The sequence below is a fragment of the Xyrauchen texanus genome, chromosome 40 (genome assembly GCF_025860055.1).
Source record: "Xyrauchen texanus isolate HMW12.3.18 chromosome 40, RBS_HiC_50CHRs, whole genome shotgun sequence".
Taxonomy (NCBI): Eukaryota; Metazoa; Chordata; class Actinopteri; order Cypriniformes; family Catostomidae; genus Xyrauchen; species Xyrauchen texanus.
The window spans coordinates 30746611-30771989 of NC_068315.1; the positions used below are offsets into that span (position 1 = coordinate 30746611).

The following is a 25379-nucleotide window of genomic DNA, read 5'->3' on the forward strand; positions in this document are numbered from 1 at the left end:
ACAGCAGCCATGGCTAAGCAGCTCAGAGGAACTTCAATAACATGCTCATTACTCACATAGATATTTATAGTTTCACATACCGGTTAATCTCTCCTCTGTTTCATCCACTGCTCTCCATTTCTTGCCTGAATATTATTAAGACAGGAAGTAGGACACAAACTGTTCTTCACATATTAAACTTTAATCAGACACTAGCTCTTAGCATAGCTGTTAGCAATTGACACATTAAAGATTGAGACTTGTACTTTGCCATATGCACACTGGTGTCATTAATCGGATATTAATGGGATGGGTAACAGACATATTGTAGATGCTGGTGCATATGTAACATATTTGACACACTTTAGGTTTGTAGTATAATTTCTGAGTGGCATACATGACTGTGTTCTCCAGCACTGTCCTATAACTGTTCATTAAAGGGATATATGACTCAAAAATGATAACTCTCACATTATTTACTCATGCTCATACCATCTATAACTCGTGTGACTTTCTTTCTTTTGTGGATCACAAATGAAGATATTCTGAAAGATGTATTATGTATTTTCATCTAAATGTTCAAGTCAATGGGGTTCAAAAACATTCCAAAGCTTCAAAAAGGACTTAAAGGCAGCATAAATGATATTCATGTGATTTAAGTAGTTTAAACAGACCAAAATTTAAAGGGATAGTTCACCCAAAAATTAACATTCTCTCATTATTTACTCACCCGCATGACTTCCCAGGTTTTCTTTGTTCTGCTGAACACAATTGAACATTTTTAGAAGAATATTTCAGCTCTGTAGGTCCTTACAATGCAAGTGAATGGGTGCCAACAATTTGAAGGTCCAAAATGCAAATAAACAAGAGCATAAAAGTAATCCATAAGACTCCAGTTGTTAATTCCATATCTTTTATAGTGATATGATATGTGTGGGTGATATTTAAGTCCTTCTTCTTTTGTTTTTGGTGATTTGCATTGTTCATACATATAGCATTACTGGGCAGGGAATAGAATTTATTGAAAAAACTGCTTTTAATATTGACCGGTTTCTCACCCACATATATCATATCACTTCAGAAAATATGAATTTAACCACTGGAGTCTTACAGATTACTTTTATGCTGACTTTATGTGCATTTTGGAGCTTTAAAATGTTGGCACCCATTCACTTGCATTGTATGGACCTACAGAGCTGAAATATTCTTCTAAAAATATTTGTTTGTGTTCAGCAGAAGAGAGAAAGTCATACACATCTGGGATGGCATGAAGGTGAGTAAATGATGAGAGAATTTTAATTTAGTCCTTGTATCATACTGTATTGAAAAACTTGACAACAATGTATAATTGTTGGGTTATAATACAGTAATAATAAATAAAACTGAGTTCCAAAATGTTAGTGTGTGAAGTTGTAGGTTTTGCACACCATGTAAAAATGTGTTTTGTAAAACTATATGTAGGTAAATATAGCTTTTTTTTTATATTGTCGAAAAAACTGGAAAACATGCATTAATTATCTTGAGTTAGAATTTTGTTTCATTAAACATTTTGAATGTACTTGGCTACAACAGCTGATAGGATGAATAAAAAATTATGATTTCAAATACATTTTATGTAATTTTTTAAGCAACATTTTTTAAATGGGACCCCGGGATAGTCGGTTGCTTCATAAATCCACTCCTGCATTTGCTCTTGTGTGGCAGTATAACCTACTCATGAAAACATGCAGCCATAAGATTGATTACGTCTCTGAGATCCCGACATGAAGTTTTGGAGGACTCTGGATTTTCCGTTATGACCTCGTGTGGACAAGGGATGTGGAGTGATATGGCTGAGTGATTGATGATGCATGAGTCCTCAGTGAGCCTTCTGATTGGCTGGGGAGGATCACATGACACCAGTCTGGCTGACCTGAGCTGATTTGCGTCAGATACAGTGCGCTTGTCCGATGTGCAGTTAGGCACTCTTCAGAATAATTCTAAAAAAATATAACCTTTAGTTTTTAATCTGCCGACTGCTGCATGAATAATATCAAATCCTGCTTGCTTATTCGAGGACAAATACACATTTAATTGCATTACTTTTTGAAACTGCGTGTCCTGCTTGGCCTGGCCGTGCTGAAGCGAATTCCCTGCTGTGAGTTGTTCCAGGTAGAGAGCCAGATGCCCTGCAGGTGTTCTCTGAACGTGGATCCATCCATATTCATCCCTGCTACATGCAGAGGACGTCTCTGTATCCACTACTTTTCTCTTTCATTTGACTTTTTCGATTCATTAGACATTAAGGTGCCAAATATCAATGAAATTGCAGATGCAAGGATTCCCATCAATTCTGATCACGGGGGGGGGCTCATTCGACCATATCATAAATATTATGAATGATGCATGTATTCATCTGTATTCATTACTTAGTTATTACTATGCCAAATGAAGTATCATATAATCAAACAAATGTTCAGGCCTTCTCGAGGTGATTTGGTTTGAATTGTGGCGTCAATGGATAGAATGATCTCATTCGAATTTGCAGGTAATCATATCACTTTTTTTGTATGTTTATAGACCCTGAAATGAACAACAGCAGCATATAAACAGCATCTTAAAGTAAACCCTTTTTACATACAGTACTGTACAAAACTGATGTTAGATGTTTCACAAAAACACTTGTTTTAAGATGGTTATTTTATATCTTCTTCTTTAGTGTGCTAATAGGAAATATCAGTTTTAAATTTATATACAGTTTAAGATATTTACACATGATTACAAATCATTCAAGATGAAGACTGGTCAGAAATGAAAGTTGCTGAAACCTTTGCAAGGGTACCAAGTTCAATCCTCGGACTGAAGATTATCAGTAAATGATTCAAATGCACACAAATTCTGTAAGCATCTGCCAAGAAATCGTTTTTGATGGGAGATTTATTTATAAATTAAATCCAGATAGGACTAATAAGAAAATAACGTTAACAAATATGAGCTTAATGAAATTATGTCAAATAAGGTAAATGCATTAATGGTGTCAAACCTCAAAGACCCAAGCATTGATATTGATCATTCATATATATATATATATATATATATATATATATATATATATATATTAGGGCTGTCAATCACAAAAAAATTTGAACCTAATTAATTACATGGTGTCCCGATTAATTTATCGTGATTAATCGCATTTAATCGCATATACAAATATTTGCTGAGAAAGCCCCTCATATAACAATAATTCAGTATATAATGTTGAAATAATTATACATAGTTATCTTTAAATTATATATATATATAATACAAAATATTCAGATAATTAAAATGCATTACATTCTTGTAGCAGAAGAGTTAATCATTGATAAGACGATACAAAAGCAGCTTTAGAATACAATGTATTGTTTACTACCATATTATTGATCATAAGTCAATCATAGGTACACAGTTCACAGCAATCCATTTCACAAGTGAATTTGTCAATCAGTTTGAGATTTATTATGAGGGCTTGTTTAAGGACCCGTCAATGTACACCTGCGTCAGACATGCTTGTGTAGCGTCTCGGGTGCGTTGTGTCATAAACATAAAATATTTAGGTCACTGTGTCAAGTTAAATATAGTTTAATACTTAATACTAATCCCTTAGTTCGGATTTGCGCTCCATCAAGTGTTTTGAACACAAGAACTTAACGCATGTTTGTGTTGTTCTGCCTACTGAAGTGTTTTCTTCACTGTATAAACTGTGTGTTACCACACAGCTGAAGTTTCACTTCACAGGAGTAAACAGGTGGTACTATAAGCTTGTATTTCTCAGGAATGTTCCTTATTATTGTCCGGGGTGCAGTGTGATTAATTACGTTAATTTTTTTAATGCGTTATTTCTTATCAAATTAATCGCATGGAATTAACACTTTAAATTGACAGCCCTAATATATTAGGGCTGTCAATTTAAAGTGTTAATTACTCTCTCTCTCTCACTCTCTCTCTCTCTCTCTCTCTCTCTCTCTCTCTCTCTCTCTCTCTCTCTATATATATATATATATATATATATATATTTAACAAATATATTATATTTATTGTACTGTATTTATTTTTAGTTTGGTGTGAATTCTGGAAAAAACACTGCAAAATATATGTAAGAACACTTGCAAAAATTACGTGGAAATTCAAAACACAATTCAACACACAAAAGTATATGACATTTTTTTTTTTAATAAATGAATACAATCTGGGTAAATTCATGAACAATGAAATGTTGGGAAATGTTTAATTGTTTTTATTAGATTTTTACTATTATTATTATTGTTATTAAAAGAATAGCACAGAAAACAGCTGAAAATAATTTGGAGTAGTTTATTGATTATTTACTTAATTGGCTCTATTGTGTAAATATAGAAAAAGTACGAGCACTAATGCCTAGCGTTGCATTTATTTATTTATTTTTTTCTTGACAATTTCAGAAAAAAGTGTCTCAAATGTATTTTTCAAATGATTATTTTCACATATCCCAGCTAAGCTGGAGTTAGAGGGCAGGGTCAGCCATGATACTGGAGCAAATAGGGTCAAGGGCCTTGCTCAAGGGCCCAAAGGTGGTGCCTAGGTGATGCTAGGCCTTGAACCCCTGACCTTCTGGTCAGTAACCCAGAGCCATAGCCACTGAGCCACCACTGCCCCTAACAGGGTTCAGGTTTTAGATGATGTCAGTACGTTGATATTGTACGTTTCAGTGCTTTCCAAATGCCTGAGAATGTACATGTGCTAGAACCATACTTTACAGACACACATTGATGAATACTAATAACAATTGCACAGAAGCAATACTACCTTTTGTGACACCTGTGCACAAATCAGCTTGTGTGAGGGAACAATAGCCCAACATTGAGGTGTCTCAACTGCTCTTTATCTTTGAAGCGAAGATATGCTTGTCAAAGCTCTGCGGCTCTTCCCCCCGAGGCTTTAGGGCACAAACACGCTTTGCTTTGCATACCACACTGACATATCAATGACCCACGGGACAAATTTAACCCGTGTTGTATTTCACTGCAATTAACTGTCATTACATTGTGTGGTTTTGGCTACTTGGGAAATTAAATGTAAGATAAAAGCCACTGTGTTTTTTCTCATAGCACTTGTTGTTTATTTTATCATATGCAGTCAGCATTTTTCACAGAGATGAGCGTTAAAGTTGTTAGAGCAAATGGCTAGGGCCCCGGTTGGGTTTTTGCATAGCCCAGTACCATTCATGCAGAAATAATGGAGTACTATTGTGAAGAGCTTCTTTAATAGCCTTCCGCTAAGCTTAAACAATTAGTAAGCGCATTGCGCCTCCCCTGCCATTTGCAGCGCAGAATCACAAGGCAAATCATACATCATTCCAAAGATGTAAACGTGAGGGGAGAACATGCTGTTTCAACAAGGTCATTGGGAAGCATATGAGGAATAATTACAAAACAAGAAGCTCTTGCAGATAAAAAAAAAAAAAAAAAAAAGGCCAGTGGTCTAAATTGGAAAGTGCTGATATGTTTGATCTCAGTCCTTTCTTTATTTTTCTCTGGCCTTGTGCATACTCTTCAAGTAAGAAATGTACGTTTTGTCCAAAGTCCAATACCAAGTGAGCTGCCTACTTAGACAGCATCTTGAGGCATCATAGGCACACTCCAGACGTAAAAGCTTTTTAATATGGTAGGCAGCAACATTGTGCTGCCTCCTAAGCTAATTTTGCCATTGTCTAAAACAGCGTTGATTACCGTTTATATATAGAAATGTTGATTATAAATTAGTTGCCTAATGAGTTTTACAATGGCTTATGCCAATACTGGGGTCTAGAGAGAAGGGTGGCTTATAGTCGATATAATGCTGATTTATAGGCCTGCATAATAGAATTTAATTTTGACAAATGAGACAAAATTGCTTATTTGACACAATATTTACTTGGAAGTCTCTTGGTAATCCATTAACAAAGCTGTTTGCTATTTTGGATCTGACACATATAAGAACCAAGGATGTAACCACATTTTGAAGATGGGGAGGTAAAAATATAATAATTTAATAATCAACCATGGAAAAAAAACACTTTTATGATTTGGGGGGGAGGGGGGTCATGTCTCCCTCAATGTCAACCAATGGTGGTTACGGCCCTGGTAGGAACTAACTCTTCAGTAAATCGGATAAGTGGCCACAGTTATCAGATAATGCAGATAATCTCAAAATAACTCAATATCAGCAGATTATTCGACTAGACTGACATACCTTATATTGGCCTGTAACGTTTATTAATATACATGTATTCAATTCAATAACTAAAACTATAAAAAAGTAGGCCATATTACCCAATATTTGTGTATGCTATGCATTTTTATGCTTATTAAATTATGAAGTTGTTATCTTAGCAATATGCTAACATCAAACTCATTATATGAATGCTATTTGTGTTGTGCACTATTTCAGAACTGCCAAATCGACCACTTATGACATTCCATGATGTTCCCCTAGAAGTTAGATGCCTATGTAGACAGCAATGGCGGATCACTATATTTTGGAACTGAGCTACAGTATTCGGTTGTGTGGAATTGTGTGAAAGACCGTTATAGCACTCTGTTCATATAGTGGCAATAAGAACTCAACCGCTTACAATAACAAGATGAATATGTGTAAAATAAACTTGTTTACAAGTGGCCACCTGTTTTTAGTTACTTTAACATAGGGAAAGTCCATATGCTCCTACATTAGCCCCCTCATGATAGTTGTCTTTAGCTACACTGCCATTGTATCACTGTGTTGGGTAGCAATAGAGCCCAACAGTGACAGCCTTATTTTTCAGTGGCCTAGACGTATTTTTCCATTCATGTTCTCCATTGAGATATATAACAAATATTTAATAAAGAATTCTAAGCCATGAACCAAACTATCTAGCACTGAGATGAATCACAACCTTACAACCTTTTATTGACCAACAAAATGTCCTGTTGCTTGTTGCGGATTTAGACAGAAGACACAACTGAAGAGAGAATTTAGCTTGCCACATTATTGTGTTGTGCTTGGTTAGGACACAGTGTTAAGTTTATTGCGAAATATCCAGATATAAAATATATAAGTAGTTTGAGAATGTAGGGAGACTGACTGTTACGTCTTTTATTATGCTTCATGGGAAAGGGGTGGTCCCTGTAGACAATTTTCCATTTTTATGTTAACAGAGACTCTGATTGGTTGATATCTCTTCAGGATTATGGGTAGTGTAGTTCTTCATTTATTTAGTTCTTCAAATAGCAATTCATTTGAAATCACATTAGCTTGTGGCTTGTAGAGAATCATATACCCATATTGAAAGGTTTATATGTTATCAGCAAAGATCACTTTGTCATTGGAGAATTATTATTATTTTTATTTTTTTCTGGAACCCGACAATTGCTCTTTATTGTGGGGCAGTCATGGGCACGTGCAGCTTTGACTTGCATGTCAAACTGTTATTTCACACTTTACTCATTTTAAAGGTCAGTGCCAAGACCTTGTAACATTTTTCTTTCTCTCCAGCTATGAAAGACATTTTAGTGAGCTGTGATGGTATGAAAGTAACTACATTACAGGGCATGTTCTAAATGCCAATGGTCTATCTCACCCACTCTACTGTTGTTAAATGCTTATTCATTGAACATTTCCTCTCAATTTCTGTTGAGTTCCAGAGGATAGTTTGTGCATTGTGAAGCACTGCAGACCATGAAGCCTTCCGAAGTGAAACGTTCTGCTGCTGTACAATGCAGTATTGTTAAAGATTATTTTGGCATGAGTTCATGATCCTTAGAGTGCAAGAAGACTTTATCCGTTGAACTATACTTCAGCTTGTTGATGGTCTACTGGCACTCTCAGATTAATGATGCATAGCTATTTTATGTCTGCTGCATAGGTTTAAGTGTAGTTTTGAAATCATGCATTCTGATTTATTGCTTAATATCTGAAAGGTTGATACCCACTATGCAGCTTGTTTTGGTGTGAGAACGTTCTCTGGAATCATTAAAACAATAGTTCTTTGACTTGTTTAATTACCACTTCCTGAAGCTACTTTTCCTCTCATTGTTAACATTAATGAAATATATAGCTTTACGACATCAGCATAATCACTTCTTTATTTCATTACTTAAGTACTTGCAAGACAAGCTGTCATTGTCTATTACTGTGGTTCTCAACTGGTTTTGCTTCAGGACATTGGAAATCAAGTCACACAATCAAACACACTAGCAAAATTGTTTGTTACAAATGAAAGCAAAATATCCCTACATCAAACATTAAAATTGTGTATTAATATTGCAACTCGTTGTCACTTCCAAGGTGTCAAACACTGCCGCTGAAATATTTAATCAGTCCGGGGAGGGTAGTCTTGTATCAGACTGAAGGGTTTATTTTGCAATAGCAACCAGCTGACTGTACATTATCCCGCTTATTACATAGCTACTAACCAAATAAATAAATAAATACATCAACATGAAATATTGATTTGAGTTGAAATTACTTCATTAGCTTACTTTTGGAAACTGCACAGAGATCCTAGAAGCAGGAATGATAGCTTGCTAATACCCGGATGAGTAGACTGATATGTGGATATGCAGTTGTTACTGAGCAAAATCAGACAGCTAGATGGCGCCATTGACCAATCGGAAAAAGAAAACTGGAAATAATTAAGTGGATTTCATAAGGCCCTAAACAGGTGGAAAAATCAAATTGAAGAAGGAACCCGAGCCATGTCTATGGACCGAAATATCATTATGGACAACAGTCCAGAACCAATAAACCATATCAACCATAAAGAAACACGCATACCTTAATAAATGCATAGCAATACCCTGGCAACCACCCACAACATGGTGAGTTTTGCATGGGCAAACACCATTTACTTACGCAAACTTTTTTACTCCCTGCTGTCCGTGACCTAATCATAACAGACCTATTACCCAATTTTGGTTTTGCAACCCACTAATTGAGAACCATTGATCTATAACTCTTCAGTGTAAATTAATTCCCCATTAAATAAATGACTTAAAAAGAACGTCACACATCAACCTGATGTCCTGCTTATTATTTCCGAGTAGCATTAGAAATTGACTATATTTATATATGGAAATGCATACAAAATTATGCAAAAACCACCATTGGTCTATGGAGCAGTTCCATAAATTATGCAAATACCACCATTGGTCTATGGAGCAGATCCATTCCTGTTCGGCCTACGGGGCCACAGCAGGTTAACTCTCTGGACCCACCCTGCCAACAGAAGTGAACTTGCTGATTCAGATTGTGACAGTGATATGCAAAAGACCTCATTGTGAGAGGTGGTTGAGAAAGGGAGGGGCAAAGGACCTGAACATTGTTCAGCAGAAGGGGAGAGCCCAGAGCTGCGCTCTCGTTATCAGATTCCCTGCAGAGGAGATTTGGCATGTCAGTTGCGGTCATGCGTCCATCTGTGCTGTTGGTGAGCTGGGCAGGATTCCCTTGTGGAAGCAATAGGGCTGCCTAGATACCACAGGCCATGAATATAGCAGCACAATACTCCAATTTTACTGCAAAGCATTTGCCTTGATTTGTCTGGACAAAAAGAGTAGTCAGAAATAACAGCAATGAACAATCCTTGATGGAGGTTGCACCACCCATTCAGGACATGTTATTGGGCACAAAAATGGTTTGAATGAGTGCAACTGAATGGATCTTTGAAGCTGCACCTTAAAATTAATTAAAGGGTCTCAAAAATATGATTAAATTGCAAATAAGGTGAGAGACACTGAAAAAGCAGCGAGACATGATGCAACCACCTAAGATGTTCAACTCATGCATATTATTGCATATTAAACCATTAAAGATGAAGTGTGCTATTTCTGCATCTTTGATGTATTTATCAACGGTATAGCAAAAATAAAGAATGTTTTCAAACAGGTTTCCCCAACATTTCTCTGCCATTGATCAGACAAACAGAAAGTCTCGCCCCAAAGCCATTGGGACAATGAGTGCATTTACATGCATACCAATATTGGCAGTATCTACTAAAAATCAGCTTCCTCCAAAAAAATATGTATATATATATAAGATTTGAAATCACTTTGGATAAAGTGATTGGTGTGGTGGTGGTGTAGTGGTCTAAACCACATAACTGGTAAACTGGTAATCAGAAGGTTGCTAGTTTGATCCCCACAGCCACCACCATTGTGTCCTTGAGCAAGGCACTTAACTCCAGGTTGCTCTGGGGGGATTGTCCCTGTAATAAGAGCTCTGTAAGTTGCTTTGGATAAAAGCGTCTGCCAAATGCATAAATGTAAATGTAAAATGGATAATTGGTAAATTGGATAAGCTGGCAAGAAAAATTGGTAACGTTTTTTGGAGTTTTTTTATGTAACCGTGTATGAGCTTACCCCAATAAAGAAGAACAGTTTAAGGCATTAACAAGACCTTACACGTTGTCTGCTTATTTAGCATAATCAGTGTAAGATTGTGAGATTAAACATGCTCAGTGTTGCTGTACATCTGTAGATAGAAGTATGACACAATGCTTTTAAAAGCAAAAATTCTGAATGTTTAAAGCAAAGTTAAAAAATGGTTTCATTCTTCTGACTGATGATACGGTTATGCTTGAAAGGGGAATGAAATGAAGCATTTCTTATGAATACAAGTTGAACCTTGAAAGAGAACAGATGTCCATAACTTATCTCATAATAAAATGAAAATATCAAAGCAGCTGTTTTAGCTGCCGACTGGCTCATTGCTAATCCCTAAATGAAGCTGTAATTTGTGTCAGAATTTAATTGATTCCATCAAGCCAATTCAAACAGTTCACCTTCAGCAGGAGGCGCTGACTTCAAAGTTCTATTAAGTTATTGGCAAATATATATGCTCCACCGGTATCGCCGTTGTCATGGGGATGTTTTGGTGCGGGGTCTACGTGGTTGGATGTCTAACGATGATTAGTGGTTGGCTTTGGGCCAGAGTTCTTCAGATAACAACATCTCCATCCCATTAAAAGTCTCCCTCCATTTTCCTCGTTCAGCCTTTGAAGATCTTAATAGGTTTAGAGTTTAGGATTAATCTGCACAATTTTGTGCAAACGGGCTGTTTGTTTTAAACTAAAGGTCAAACATGAACGGAATCGTCACATGCAAATTTCAGGCCGCACAAAAGCATTACATAGACATTAGCATTACTTATGAGCTAATGAAAACCATTAGTGTTTGAGACACAATTTGAGCTTATGAAATGCTTATGAAATTACCCCCTTTGTGATGTTTTTGACAAAAAGCACATGCTGTGCTGTGTAATTATATTCAGTGGAAATCAAAGTTTCTGAGCCAGGCAGAAGATCCTTTATTCAGTATGCTGCCCTGTGTCCATGGAAATCCTAGCCACCATGGAATTCACATTATATCAGCAGGAGTGAACAAACAGTCTTAGTTAATTCCAGCTCTATCTACTTATTTGTCTCTCTATCTCTCTATGTTGTTCATTTTTAAGTGGCAATTCAAATTGGATGCATGCAGACAGAGTGGTCTGTAGCTTTTGAGACTCAGATCAGTAATCACATTATTAAATCTGAATACAATAATAATTAATACCAGTCTTTCATGCCAATGTGTGAGATAGCAGACAGTACATTTTAGCATCTCTTTGCATGATAGCACATGGTTACTAACATGCAAAAAGCTTCCCTGCTTTAAGTTTTGAAAATAGCAATGTTCCTACTTTGGAATTAATCAGAGATCGATGAAAATTCTTAACACTAATGTCATATTTCACTTTATTTTATCAAAAGTATGACAAGTAATTGCATTAACACGAGATATTATCGATGATATTATCCTCAGAAATGTATTTATCAGCAGCCTGTCAAATCTGTTTTATAATTTTATAATTAATTCATTCATTATATTTATATTTATTTAAGTCTCTTCAATGAATTACAGCAAAAAATAAAGAATATTCTTAAAGTTTTTTTATGTATTTAAATAAATGCATAATAAATAAAATAATAAATATATATTTATGCATATTTTTTAGACTGTATATTTTAAAATCCAAATATATAGATATTGTCCAATATATATATACACAGGATATATATATCCTGGCCATTCATACCTATATACGAGGGACTGATCTGTCCCCATACTTGTCTCACTTTCACACACACAAACACAAAGTGTCAAATTCACTAAATATTTGTGTCGCTTTTTCACAATATATTTCAGTGCAAAAACCTGCCACTCAGAGCTGCTAAATGTGCTGAAGTGTGCTGAAATGTGCATGAGTATCTAAAGTATATAAATTTTTTTTTTTTTTTTTTTTCAGTGCAAATAAATCATGCTATCAGCAGGCACAATTAATTCTTAGTCTATTTGAAACAAAGCTAACAGCTTAAGAGAACTGTGCTACACATGCTGCCCTTTTATTTTCTCCCCCAGGATGCATCTGTCAGTCGGTTGCACTTGCACCGTGCTGGCGGTAATGTGGTCGCATCAGCAATTTTGATGCAGATTTGCACTGTGCACTCTACCCTCCCCATGGATATCATGTGATTTAGTTTGATTAATTTACCACAGAATTTACCACTCTTCTTCAAAAACAGGGTGCTAGAAATCACCTAGCTGTAAAATATAATGTATTTCTGAATGACAAACCCCATATATATATATATATATATATATATATATATATATATATATATATATATATATATATATATATACATATACAACAGTTAGTTCCGATCCTCAAATCTGATTGGACGAGAGACATAACATGAGCACTGATGGTCTGACAGGATCAGCACTCCGACGCTTCACTGTGTGTGTATCACTCAACTAAGGTGTAAGAGCAGTATATATCTGTTAGGAGTTACTGTCTTTATTTTTGAAATTACATATGATAGCCAGCAGGTGGTGGCAAAAGATCATTTTTGTGTGTAATATGAGCCAGTTGGTGACATAAAGTGAATCCGTTAGTCATTGTTTACATAGAACAGCACTCTGTGATCACTTGTATTACCACTACTTAAGCTAGGACATTGTTTTAAACGGCTTTAATGAACAATTTCAGGATTAAGGCTCATTGCTGCTGAGAGACACAACAGGTGGTTTGATTACATAACTCGAGGCACTTACCAAGTTTCCACATAGGATACACAGTCTGTTTAAAAATGGCGGAGGACATCGCTGTTTCTATAGTGAATGACTCTTGCACGGCTACCACGAAATAGGGAGATATACCCCTGCTTGGATGCTATTTTACCACTGAGAAAGCTGACCTTCAGAATGCTGACAACATCTCTGCTTAGGGGTGGTAACAGGTGAACGCACTCTCTCCGTCTCTCTCTCTCTCTCTCTCTCTAATACACACACAAAGACACACAGACACGCACACCCATCAATCCATCCTTGTTTATCCAATAACTTGTTAGAAACAGCACAAGCCTTGATACTATTTCTGAAGTGAACTTGTTGAATTACTAACAGAGGCTTGGACGCATCATTTGTTTTGAACCAGCAACGGCAGATTCTGATTCGTAGCGTAATAAAGTAGTTCTATGCACAAATGCATTTTTATGACCGTACTCGGTTTTTCCTAAGTTTTTAAAATGTAATTGTTCATTGAAATGTTGCAATATCACACTCGCAATCATGCTATATGGCCCTACATCAACACTGCTGTAATTACTTACAGAGGCCTGCGGCCTCATGTCTGTGGCCGAATCACAGCAGTGCTGATGTAGGACCATATAGCACTCTTTCTCGTGTGATATTACTTAAATATATAGTTGAAGTCAGAAGTTTACAGACACTTAGGTTGAAGTCATTAAAACACATTTTTTAACTAATCCACAGATTTAATATTAGCAAACTATAGTTTTGGCTAGTGGTTTAGAACATCTACTTTGTGCATGACATGAGTATGTTTTCCAACGATAGTTTACAGAGAGATTGTCAATGTGTCAGAAGTTTACTTACACCAAGTTAACTGTACCTTTAAGTAGCTTGAAAATTTCCAGAAAATGTTTTCAAGCCTTTAGACAATTAGCCAGTTAGCTTCTGATAGGAGTGAACTGAATTGGAGGTGAACCTGCGGATGTAATTTAAGGCCTACCTTCAAACTCAGTGCCTCTTTGCTTGACATCATAGGAAAATCAAAAATTGTGGACCTCCACAAGTCTGGTTCATCCTAGAGAGCAAATTCCAAATGCCTGAAGATACCACATTCATCTGTACAAACAATAGTATGCAAGTGTAAATACCATGGGACCATGCAGCCATCATTCCATTCAGGAAGGAGACGCATTCAATCTCCTAGAGATGAACGTAGTTTGGTCCGAAAAGTGCAAATCAATCCCAGAACAACAGTAAAGGACCTTGTGAAGATGCTGGAGGAAACAGGTAGACAAGTATCTATATCCACAGCAAAACGAGTCCTATATCGACATAACCTGAAAGGCTGCTCAGCAAGGAAGAAGCCACTGTTCCAAAACCTCCACAAAAAAGCCAGACTACAGTTTTCAAGTGCACACGGGTACAAAGATCTTACTTTTTGGAGAAATTATCTCTGGTCTAATGAAACAAGTATTGAACTGTTTGGCCATAATTACCATCATTTTTTTGGAGAAAAATAGGGTGAGGCTTGCAAGCCGAACAACACCATCCCAACCATGAAGCATGGGGGTGGCAGCATAATGTTGTGGGGGTGCTTTGTTGCAGGAGGGACTAGTGCACTTCGCAAAATAGATGGCATTATGAGGAAGGAATATTATTTGTATATTGAAGCAACATCTCAAGACATCAGCCAGGAAGTTAAAGCTTGGTTGCAAATGACCCCAAGCATACCTCCAAAATTTTGGCAAAATGGCTTAAGGACAACAAAGTCAAGGTACTGAGTGGCCATCACGAAGCCCTGACCTCAATCCGATGTGTGCAGAACTGAAAAAGCACGTGCAAGCAAGGATGCCTACAAACCTGAATCAAAAGTAGCAGTCAGTGTGCTTTATTAAGTACTGCAGTGCATCTCCTCCTCTTGGACTGCACCAGATTTGCCAGTTCTTGCTGTGAGTTGTTACCCCACTCTTCCACCAAGGAACTTGCAAGTTCTCTGACATTTCTGGGGGGAATGGCCCTAGCCCTCACTCTCCGATCCAACAGGTCCCAGATGTGAGATCCGGGCCCTTCGCTGGCCATGGCAGAACACTGACATTCTTGTCTTGCAGGAAATCACACACAGAATGAGCAGTATGGCTGGCGGCATTGTCATGCTGGAGGGTCAGGTCCGGATGAGCCTGCAGGAAAGGTACCACATGAGGGAGGAGGATGTCTTCCCTGTAACGCACAGCATTGAGATTGCCTGCAATGACAAAAAGCTCAGTCCGATGATGCTGTGACACACCACCCCAGATCATGACGGACCCTCCACCTCCAAATCGATCCCGCTGCAGAGTACTGGCCTCGGTGTAACGCTCATACCTTCGACGATAAATTAGAGTCATCCCTGGTGAGACAAAACCATGACTCGTCAGTGAAGAGCACTTTTTGCCAGTCCTGTCTGGTCCAGCAAAGGTGGGTTTATGACCATAGGCGACGTTGTTGCCGGTGATGTCTGGTAAAGACCTGCCTTACAACAGGCCTACAAGCCTTCTGTCTAGACTCTCTCAGCCTATTGCGGACAGTCTGAGCACTGATGGAGGGATTGTGCATTTCAGGTGTAACTCGGGCAGTGTGTGCCATCCTATTCCTGTCCCGCAGGTGTGATATTCGTATGTACCGATCCTGTGCAGGTGTTGTTACACATGGTCTGCCTTCGCGAGGACGATCGGCTGTCCTTCCTGTCTCCCTGTAGCACTGTTTTAGGCATCTCACAGTACAGAATTTACAATGTATTGCCCTGGCCATATCTGCAGTCCTCATGCCTCCATGCAGCATGCCTAAGGCACGTTCACGCAGATGAGCATGGACCCTGGGCATCTTTCTTTTGGTGTTTTTCAGAGTCAGTAGAACGGTCTCTTTAGTGTCCTACGTTTTTATAACTGTGACCTTAATTGCTGTAAACTGTTAGTGTCTTAACCACCATTCCACAGGTGCATGTTCATTAATTGTTTAATTAATTGTTTATGGTACAATAAAGATCTGTAAAGTTATTTGGATTTTTACAAAATTATCTTTAATATACAGTGTCCTGAAAAAGGTCCTTTTTTTTGCTGAGTTTATATATATATATATATATATATATATATAATTATACAGTTTACAGTTATATATACAGTAGATATGCAACCGTTTTAATTATAGTAGCGATTTCTAGACTGCCAAATTGCTCACCGCCCATGAATTAATCCCCAGGCCAAATTAAAATCCACTGCAACATAAGTGCTAACTATCCAATGCATTAAATGTCAACACAGTTGGCAAGTTCTCGGTCAAACCACAGGGCATATTAGCGTCCTCATTGGGGGAAGCACTGGAGAGATGAATAGGTGCAGAGCTACAAAAATAAATGAGATTTATGAGGAATTGGCATGGTGGTTATTACACATTCCTGAGCAAGTGTGAGTTGATACACTCAGTCATAACCCGTCCCCCTTCCTCTCACGCACTTGCCCCTGGACTGTGGCATGTCTAAATCAAGCACATGGAAGACACACTAAGTAAACGCAGAGAGGATGGATCGGGTGACGACACATCTGTTGTTCAGCAGCGACTGTTAATTTGGATGTCTATAAATCCCTCTCGTAGTGTCCCGTTCCACACTCAATGGCCCCCGGCCTGTGCCAAGACTGACCCCAAACAGCCGGCTGTTCCAGCAGCTTTAGAAGAAGCAGTGGCCTGCTAACTACTGGGAGGCACTCAGTAATAGATGTGGTCTAGCTCACTGGTGAGTGGATAGTGGTTTTTTATATTTCTGTTCACAGGTCGGTCAAAAGTGAACAGGTTGGGGTGACTGTGACCCAGGGTATTCATTTTAATCAGTGCAGGATTTTGTATTTTATTGAACGACCCCCCATTTGCCCCTCAAATAGACACTTCTAGATGCTTCGTCCAAACTTCAACCCCTCATTTATTTTCAGGAGAGTGTGTTAGATATTGCTAAATCAGATTTCATAGGACAATATTATTATAATTTTAATATTAATATTTCATGATTTATGAATTAATATTTCATAAATCATATCCATTTAAGTGAAGAGGGGCTTTTTAGTGATTTCGTCATATTTCCAACCTTAATATAATATAATATAAAGAAAATGAATCCTGTTGAGACCATTAAGAGTTTTTTTGCATTTTTATATTATTATCATGACGGTTAAGCAAATTTCTCTCTCAATTCTCATTTACACAATGTGAGAAAAAAAGAAAAATCTTGTTACTGTAATGTCAAAAAATAATTAGATATTAATACAAATTAAATAAAGATATAATTGTATTTAGAAAGTTTGAAAGTACGTTTGTAAGTACACATAATGGTCATATTTGTTGTGGTAAATTTAATTTATGCTGATTTAGAATTATGCTCGATTTTCATTCATGTATTATTTTATTTATTTATTTGTTTATTTATTTTCACATCTACTTAAAATGCATAGGGGTTACAAATATATATATATATTTCTTCTTCTTTTGCTATTTTCTCCTTTTTGATTTTTGGATTTAATACCACTGAATATTGAAAATGAAATATAATATGAAATATAAGGTTAGGGTTAATAATATTAAATACAATCAGATATTTCTCGAGATTCATTAATTTTAAGACCCAATTTAAGGTATTATATGTCAGCTTGACATAGTTATAATATCTGTAGTAATACTGTATTTTCATTAAGAAATAACATGATTTATTATAAAGTCATGACAGAAAGGGGTTAAAATGGTTCTGCTGGGCTGCCTGTATTGATTGTTTGTATGTGTGTGTGTGTGTGTGTGTGTGTGTGTGTGTGTGTTACCTCACAGTAACACTAGAGGGCAACTGCCTGTCAATGAGATGACTCCTCTAACATGACATGTATAAATAATTCAGCGCAAATCTGTAGTGCAGGCGATATTGTTGCGTCTAATCTTTTTAAATAACAGCCTGCGCTCACATAGCATTTTTAGCTATTTTTCCTACAGACACACTGACTGTAAAGACTGGCAGAAATGTAATTTAAAAGAGTAAGAAATCAGGGAGATGCAGAATGATGAATGTGGTATTATTTTATGCAAAGATCAATTGACAGACAGTCAGAAGTTTATAACAGAAGCTGAGCTAGCATATTAGGATATCACACTGAGAGTAACAAAAAGAGTATTTTATATTTTAAGTCTTCAAAATAACACATGGAAATATGGGAACTATGAAGTGATAAAAAATATTCAATGAAGTAAATACAATGAGTCTACCTTATTCATTTTAATAATAATAATTAAAATGAATGAATATAAAACATTTTAAAGTTATTAAACAAAAAAGTATATTTTCTAAAGAAATTCACATATACAGTAAGTACAGTTTGTATTTGTCTGCAAAACTGATTTCAAGCAATTAAGCAAAATATATATATTTTTTATTTGAAAATAATTCAGTCAAGAATGTCTGCCATCCTAATAGCAACACCCTAGCAACCGCATCCTTTAATGATAGGCAGCTATATATGATATAGTGGCAGCTACTTTTTCATGTGCAAACACCACAGACATTTTCTCAAGAAAATTTCGAAATTAAGTTCATTTTGAAATCCTAATTTGTGCAAGATGAATAACATATAGGAGGAATGTGGTGCAGGGCGTTTACAGTGTGTGACGACGCATTGAGCTGATGTAGCATTCTCCCACCACCACACATGACATTACACCAAACGACCAGATAAATAAATAACACACACAGCTTGCACTGCTTGTGTTCGAATGCATCCCACGGCATAAGCGAGTATGTGTGTGTGTGTGTGCACTGCAGCTTTTAGTGATGTGCTGTGACTGTAGCACTTACTCCCTCCTGAATTAGTATTTGACCTTGGTATGCGCGTCATCTACGTGCTCACATTGCATTTCCCCCTGTGCTGGGACACGCTGTGACATTGACTCATTGTTTGTTCCAATCTGTTTGCACTGTAAAAAAAATAAAAGCCAGAAGTCTGGCAACACTATCCACGATTAAAAGACAGAAGTGTTGCCATTTCAGATTTGGTTGCAGGCAGCATTATTTAATGAGGTTGATATCATTTATTCATTGTGTATGTTTTGCTCCTTCTGCACCTCACAGTGCCATCTGCTGTATAGTCATGTATTAAATCATAAAGAGGAGCGATACAAAGAGGATAATTAAATCAGGCCATGAGAGAAGAAGATAAAAGGGGCGTACACATACAGCAATTTGTAGCAGCAAAGCGAGCAGAAGTCATTCATTTTCAGTGAGAGTTGGCACAGTTGAGAAAAGAAGCATAGGTCTATTACTGCGCCACTAGCATCACTAAATTAATTTGTAAAAATCATGATTGTTTTTAAATAGGTTTCCTTGGTAGAGTTGCACCAGCTGTGCATAAGGTCTTATGTAAAGTTCAAACTAAGGGCTTGGTAACTACTAGTTAGTTTGTTATTAAGTCAGTGCTTAATTTGGTGGCACCACCACCAGTTCTCTCAATGCAAGAATTAGCTAGTAGGTCATAAGCGCTCCTTAAAGCAATATAATGTTGCATTTACCTCTTGATCCAATAAGAAGCCATCAAATTTATAATTCATTTATAAAGTCAGTTATAATTTGTGATAGGGTTTTCAAAAGCTATGGCTAGCCCACCAATAATGCTTTGGCACCCAGCAGTAGCGAAGAGCGGTACGGTGACTTGGTGACTTCCAGCTCCGGAACATTGAAATGAATGTGTGTGAATGGAACTGCAGCTGGGATGATGATGTTGAGGATGAAAATGTGGGCAGCACTGGACTGGCATTTGGCCCTCCCTCTTCCTGCAAAATTAAAGCGTTGAATTTCCTAGCAGAAAGTTTGTCAAATGGATGTGTGACTGGACACTTTATATAGAGTTTATGAAGTCATCACTCTCATTTTTTAACAGGAGTCACGTATGTCAAACTCAAATCCAGACAGACATTTCTGTTTAACTAAGTCAATTAAAATCTGAAAAGTACTATTTAGTGTTGTTTGCTAAGGCAAGCTTCAATGATACCATTGCTCACACGTCAAATTAGCGATTTGAACAAACCCTAACCCTGAGAATTAAACTTTGTCACATAACTTTGAAATACAGACATAAATGATACCTCAAACGATGTAGCTTATGGGAGGTGTGCTTTTACTTTTCTATTGATTGGATTTCAGATTTTTGCCTGGCAGATGGAAATAAGATTAAATGAGTGGAAAAAACCCTATAGATTTACACTGAAGAAGGGGCCCTAGTAGGCATGTCCCAATACCGATGCCAGTATCAGTATCGTGTCCGATACTCATGTACTGGTACTCATACTCCCTATCCTAAAAAAAACAATACCATCTGACGTACAAATGTCATTGCGTAAACATTCAGCTCACAAACATAAAAATCATGTTATGTCCTAGTAAGATTATTTAACCGCAAAAGCTGTGATTTAATGGGATAAATCTATAATTTGCATGTAATTCAAATGTGAGTGCTTTTGTGAATGTGTGGAGACAGTGTTGTACTGACGCCGGCTGCTCATACCATTTAAAACTCCTCTCAGGCTCATACAGGGAAAACACCATCATGAGCATCGCGCGCTCTGTTTGTAGCAGATGACAGTAAGCGGAGTGCAAATTCACGTTGTAGCATGAGGCACTTACAGATTAAATCATTATTTAATTAAATAGCAGCCTTTTGCCGTTTAATAATCACTTTGAGTCACAAAGCGACTGGCTTTTCAAGAGTGGGAAGCTACCGTCAAACGTCAGAGCTCCTTGGTAAAAGCAACACAGTAACACTTCAAAATAAAAGCTCTGTCAAAATGAAAGGTACATTTGTAGGAAAAAATTATTACAGAAATCTTTCACCACTGTAAAGTTATGTAATATTCACTATACTACTAGTAATAATAATTATAATTATAAATGTGTAGTAATTGTATTATACTTAAGTATTATCTTACTTTTGTGATGCTCTGTTATGCAGCACTTTATTTGACAAAATATAATTCCAATGTTGTATTTTGGATTGTGCTGTGAGGTTCTGTATAGAAGCACTTCATTTAATAAAAAATAATACAATATTATGTTGATAATTAATTGTTATATTTTTTGAATGCATTTATTTACAAATTTTGGTGATAAAATTGAAATAAACCATTTGAATTAGAGTTTTAAAAAAAGAAAGAAAGAAAAAATGTATCGTACTCGATCTCGGCGAGTAAGTCGTGTAAAGTCGAAAGGCAACTGTAGCAAGGTACACAAATCTCTTTGAGATGTTAATTTAGGGAGAAAAATAACCTCAAGGGAAACCAGGCTCATCTGGGGGATTTAGTTCTGCTCTGATTATATAGCATGAATGTAATGACAATATTATTTATCTATGTGTAGTACAAGTCTTGTTTTATGTGAGTAAACTAAGTAGATGTTGGTGGGCAATGTATAAAACTAAAGGATTTTGTATGAACTGTAAGAGTAATGATTCAGTGTCTTCACGAAGTCGATCATGAATTAACTGCATTCCCGAATTGACTACAGATGTGCACATAGATGAAGTGCCAGTTGGCATGTCATAAAATATCGATACATTGATTACCAATCGGCGTGCTATTTTCTCTATACGTTTTTGAGGCATCGATATATTAACATTAGCTGACATTTAATTTAGAAGCTTAATTTGTGTGCCTTCCAATTCACTGTCAGTTGGCCTTCTGTTTAATGTAGTCTAGCATAATAGCTTTGAGAGACCATGAGGGGGTGATATTACATTTACTGTTTCCGAATTTTGAGCAGCCTCCAGAGTCGTAGCTGGGCGCAGGACAGATGGAGAGCAGTGGTGGCAGTGAGCATCTCTTTATAGAAAATAATTGTTTATAATTTAGAACATGTCATGTCATCCGCCAGATGCGTCCAGTGTACGACCCCCTTTAAGTTACCCTGATGCTCATGCGCTTTACCAGTTATGTTGAGAAATATGTATGAAGATATCAAGACTAATGTTCAACAAGTATCCAACAATTTTTTTTTATATAGATCGATAATCATCGGGAACATTTTCTGATTACACATGCATGAAAAAGACATCAATCCCAAGCCTATAATCTATGTTTTGCATTCTAAAAGAGTGTAGTCCATCCTATGACCAAGATGATACTGGCAGAGCAGATTGAGGTGTGCCTCGCAGTCCAGCTTGAAACTTATGGCAGTTAATTTCTAGTAAAGTCCATCCTAAGTCTGAGGTGCAGGCAGTGGACTGTGAAGTATCCCTTGTTTTACGGTTGGAGTTGGCAATAGTTCATCCTCTGTGAAGTCCATCATAATAGATTTAAGTGATGCAGACAGTGATCATCGAAGAGCCCCTCGCTGTCTGGTTGGCACAGGCTGCAGTTAGTATTCATCGCTCATTGACACATGGCGATTGGAGTGGGACATCTGGCTGAACCAAAGCTGGATTTTATAGGTTCTTATATTCTCTGATGTTCTTAATAAATATTCCTGATCTTATTTTGCATGATTAATAATCATTATACATTTTCTCTGCCCAAAAAACAACTTTACTTTTTTGCTGACATCATCATGGCCATGTGGGCAAGAATAATATGAAGAATATGAATTATGCTCAACATAATTTACTGCCAAATATTCACTTTTAATATGTCACATTAAGAAAGTGAAATGCCTGTAAGTACTTTTTATGGCAGTTGTAAACATACTGTAGAGCTTAATAAATTAAACTATGAAAAATTAGGGGAATAAAAAGTTTTGGGTGGAGGGAAGGAGGTGGCTAAGATTGAATGAGCTTTTCAGATACAGTTCATTTAATTTGGCTTCCTCTGAAACTTCCATCCAACCACAAATATTTTGGGCCAAAACTCCAGAGAATCCGCAGATATGATTCAAACGTATTAGCTTAAAGGAACAAGCATGACCACAGGAATGCTCAAGCAGGTATTTGATCTGCGAAAGACCCCATAGTGCTCCATAATGACTTTGCAGGGAAGGTGGAGAGGGCCTGCTTGGCTTCAAAGCTCTGGCCACCCCTCAACACCCAGCACTGTGCTAAATGAACTGTTAAAATCCATAGAGGGAAAGTGCTTTTCCAATCCACAGAATCAAAAGCAAAAGAGAGGTAACTGGGTTGCAAAAATTTACTTATGGTGTTTGCAACATTGGGAGCAGGCAGTTTAAGGCAGAAGAACAAAGAAGAGATGTTAGGAACAGATATAACATGTTTTGAAGAGCATGTTTTAGAAGGGGTTTTGGGCTTTAGTTAATGCTACAGTGGATTGGAGTCCTCCTGGAAGAAATTATGGTTGCTGCTAGAAGAGGTGTTAGTGAGGCCAGAAGTGGGTGTTCACTCTGAGGTCTGTTTGGGTCCTAAGTCCCCAGTATAGTGACGGGGAATGTCTTTTGAATGAGACGTTAAACCGAGGTCATGATTCTCTGTGGTCAATAAAAATTCCAAATGGCCGCATTCCCCCCACTGTCCCTTATCAGCATATAATCAGTTTTGCAATTGGATTTGTCTGAGGTAGACTTAAAGGCTGTTTGCACAGGGTGAGTTCTTGTGTTCCATCTGTACACGTGCACCAGATGGATGATTTTTGAACACTGAGGTTGTTTCATGTTTCACTGGTTTTCAGCATTCTTAGCCATGAACTGCGCACATTTGTAGTTGTGCTGTGTCAAGATAAATGTAGTTTGAAAATATAAAAAGGCATCTCGAATCTCCTGCACTCTGCTCCGTTTACCTACCTTTGAACAGTTACGGCCTGTGCAGCTGGACTACCCCCTGCTGAATGTGACTCACAAAAACATAAAAGTAGTACTTTAATGGTTTAAATTGCTCCATTGGTAGGAAAAGAAATATTTGTGGAATTTACGTGTTGTCATGGGGCATGATTAATTGTGCTATATTGTAATTTAATATTTTTATATAATTTATATAATCGCACTGAATTAACGCATCAAATCGACACCCATCCTTTATAAACATTCTGTCACACAGTGAGTCAAATGTTATATTCAGTATCCGCTCTAAAAGATTCTGTGTGTAATTTCTTTGAATTATTCAAATTGATTAATGGTAAGGAATGATTAATTTAAAAGAACCATTATATTAACTTACTTTGAGAATGATATTTGAAAAGGTGCACTAAAATATGAATGTGTTAAAAATGGGAATGGTATGCTTCTATTAAAGGTTAACAGGCGTGAAGTTAAAGAGCTAATGTACTCCTGCAATCATGAGTAATATATTACTCACATGGATGGAATTCAAATGATTGTGTGATTGTGGTATGGTGTGGAAGCTAAAAGGGGAGGAGAGGCCAGAATAAAACCTTACTTGAATGAATTACTCTCAGGAACAAAGGAAGAGTGACATTTAAGGGAGAAGCGCCCTCATTTCCTTGATAAAAGTAAGCCTTTCCTCTGCCTGCGCAAATGTGTTTGTCATGAGCACAGCAGCCAAGTAAACAACCTGCCTTTTGCCAAGGTGACAAAAAAGGTTTCTTACATAAATGTTTATTTATGAGCAAATGGACTAATTTTAGTCTGCCATTTCATAATTTCCTCGACTGCAAACTCTACATTTGTTTAAAAAAATGGTTGTCATAAGAAAAACAGACAAAAATAAAGACCCCTTCTATTAGCTGCTAAACTAATGCTTTTTTTTCTTCTCCCATGACAGATATCATGTTACCGGTCCTTAAGCTTTTGTTTGAAGATCAAGTGTTGCATTGTGGCTGCAGCCTCGGGCCCAGAGCAACCTTGGCAATTATTTAATCTTCAGCGCATGGAATGCAGTGCCTGGTGACCTCATTGAACCCATGCCTGAGAGCCTATTACCTGCACCTGTCCCGGTGTCAAAAGTTCTGCTTCTCGCTGTTCCATTAGAACTCTTGCTTGTCGCTGTCATTTTACAGCATGACGCTCATGATGTTTTGATGGCACCCATCGGGTGCTCAGTGTGCTTTTGGTAATTCCTGGAAATATGGACTGCATTAAAACTTAGCAAGTAAATATTTTAAGGGAGATTTGCTATGTTTGGAATAGCATATTAACATGCTATTTAAATGTCTGCAGTATATAGCTGTTTTGTATACAGTGCACATTATTCAAATTGCCTGTAAATATGGAATGCCAGGAATAAGGGTGGGCGATATACTGGTAGACGCGATAGAGCTTGGTTTATGTGTGCTGTATGAACAGAAACATGCATTTTTTAATGCCAAACACTGTCTGTCTGAATGTAAGCAAGAAATTAATAAGCTAGTATTTCATTACAAACA

At 37.0% G+C, this 25379-nt stretch overlaps 1 protein-coding gene across 2 annotated transcripts in view; it reads left to right on the forward strand.

Annotated features, from left to right (window-relative positions):
• The window catches only part of arid5b (AT-rich interaction domain 5B), a 180627-nt gene that overhangs the window by 98123 nt on the left and 57125 nt on the right, over positions 1-25379 (forward strand). The window lies entirely within an intron of this gene.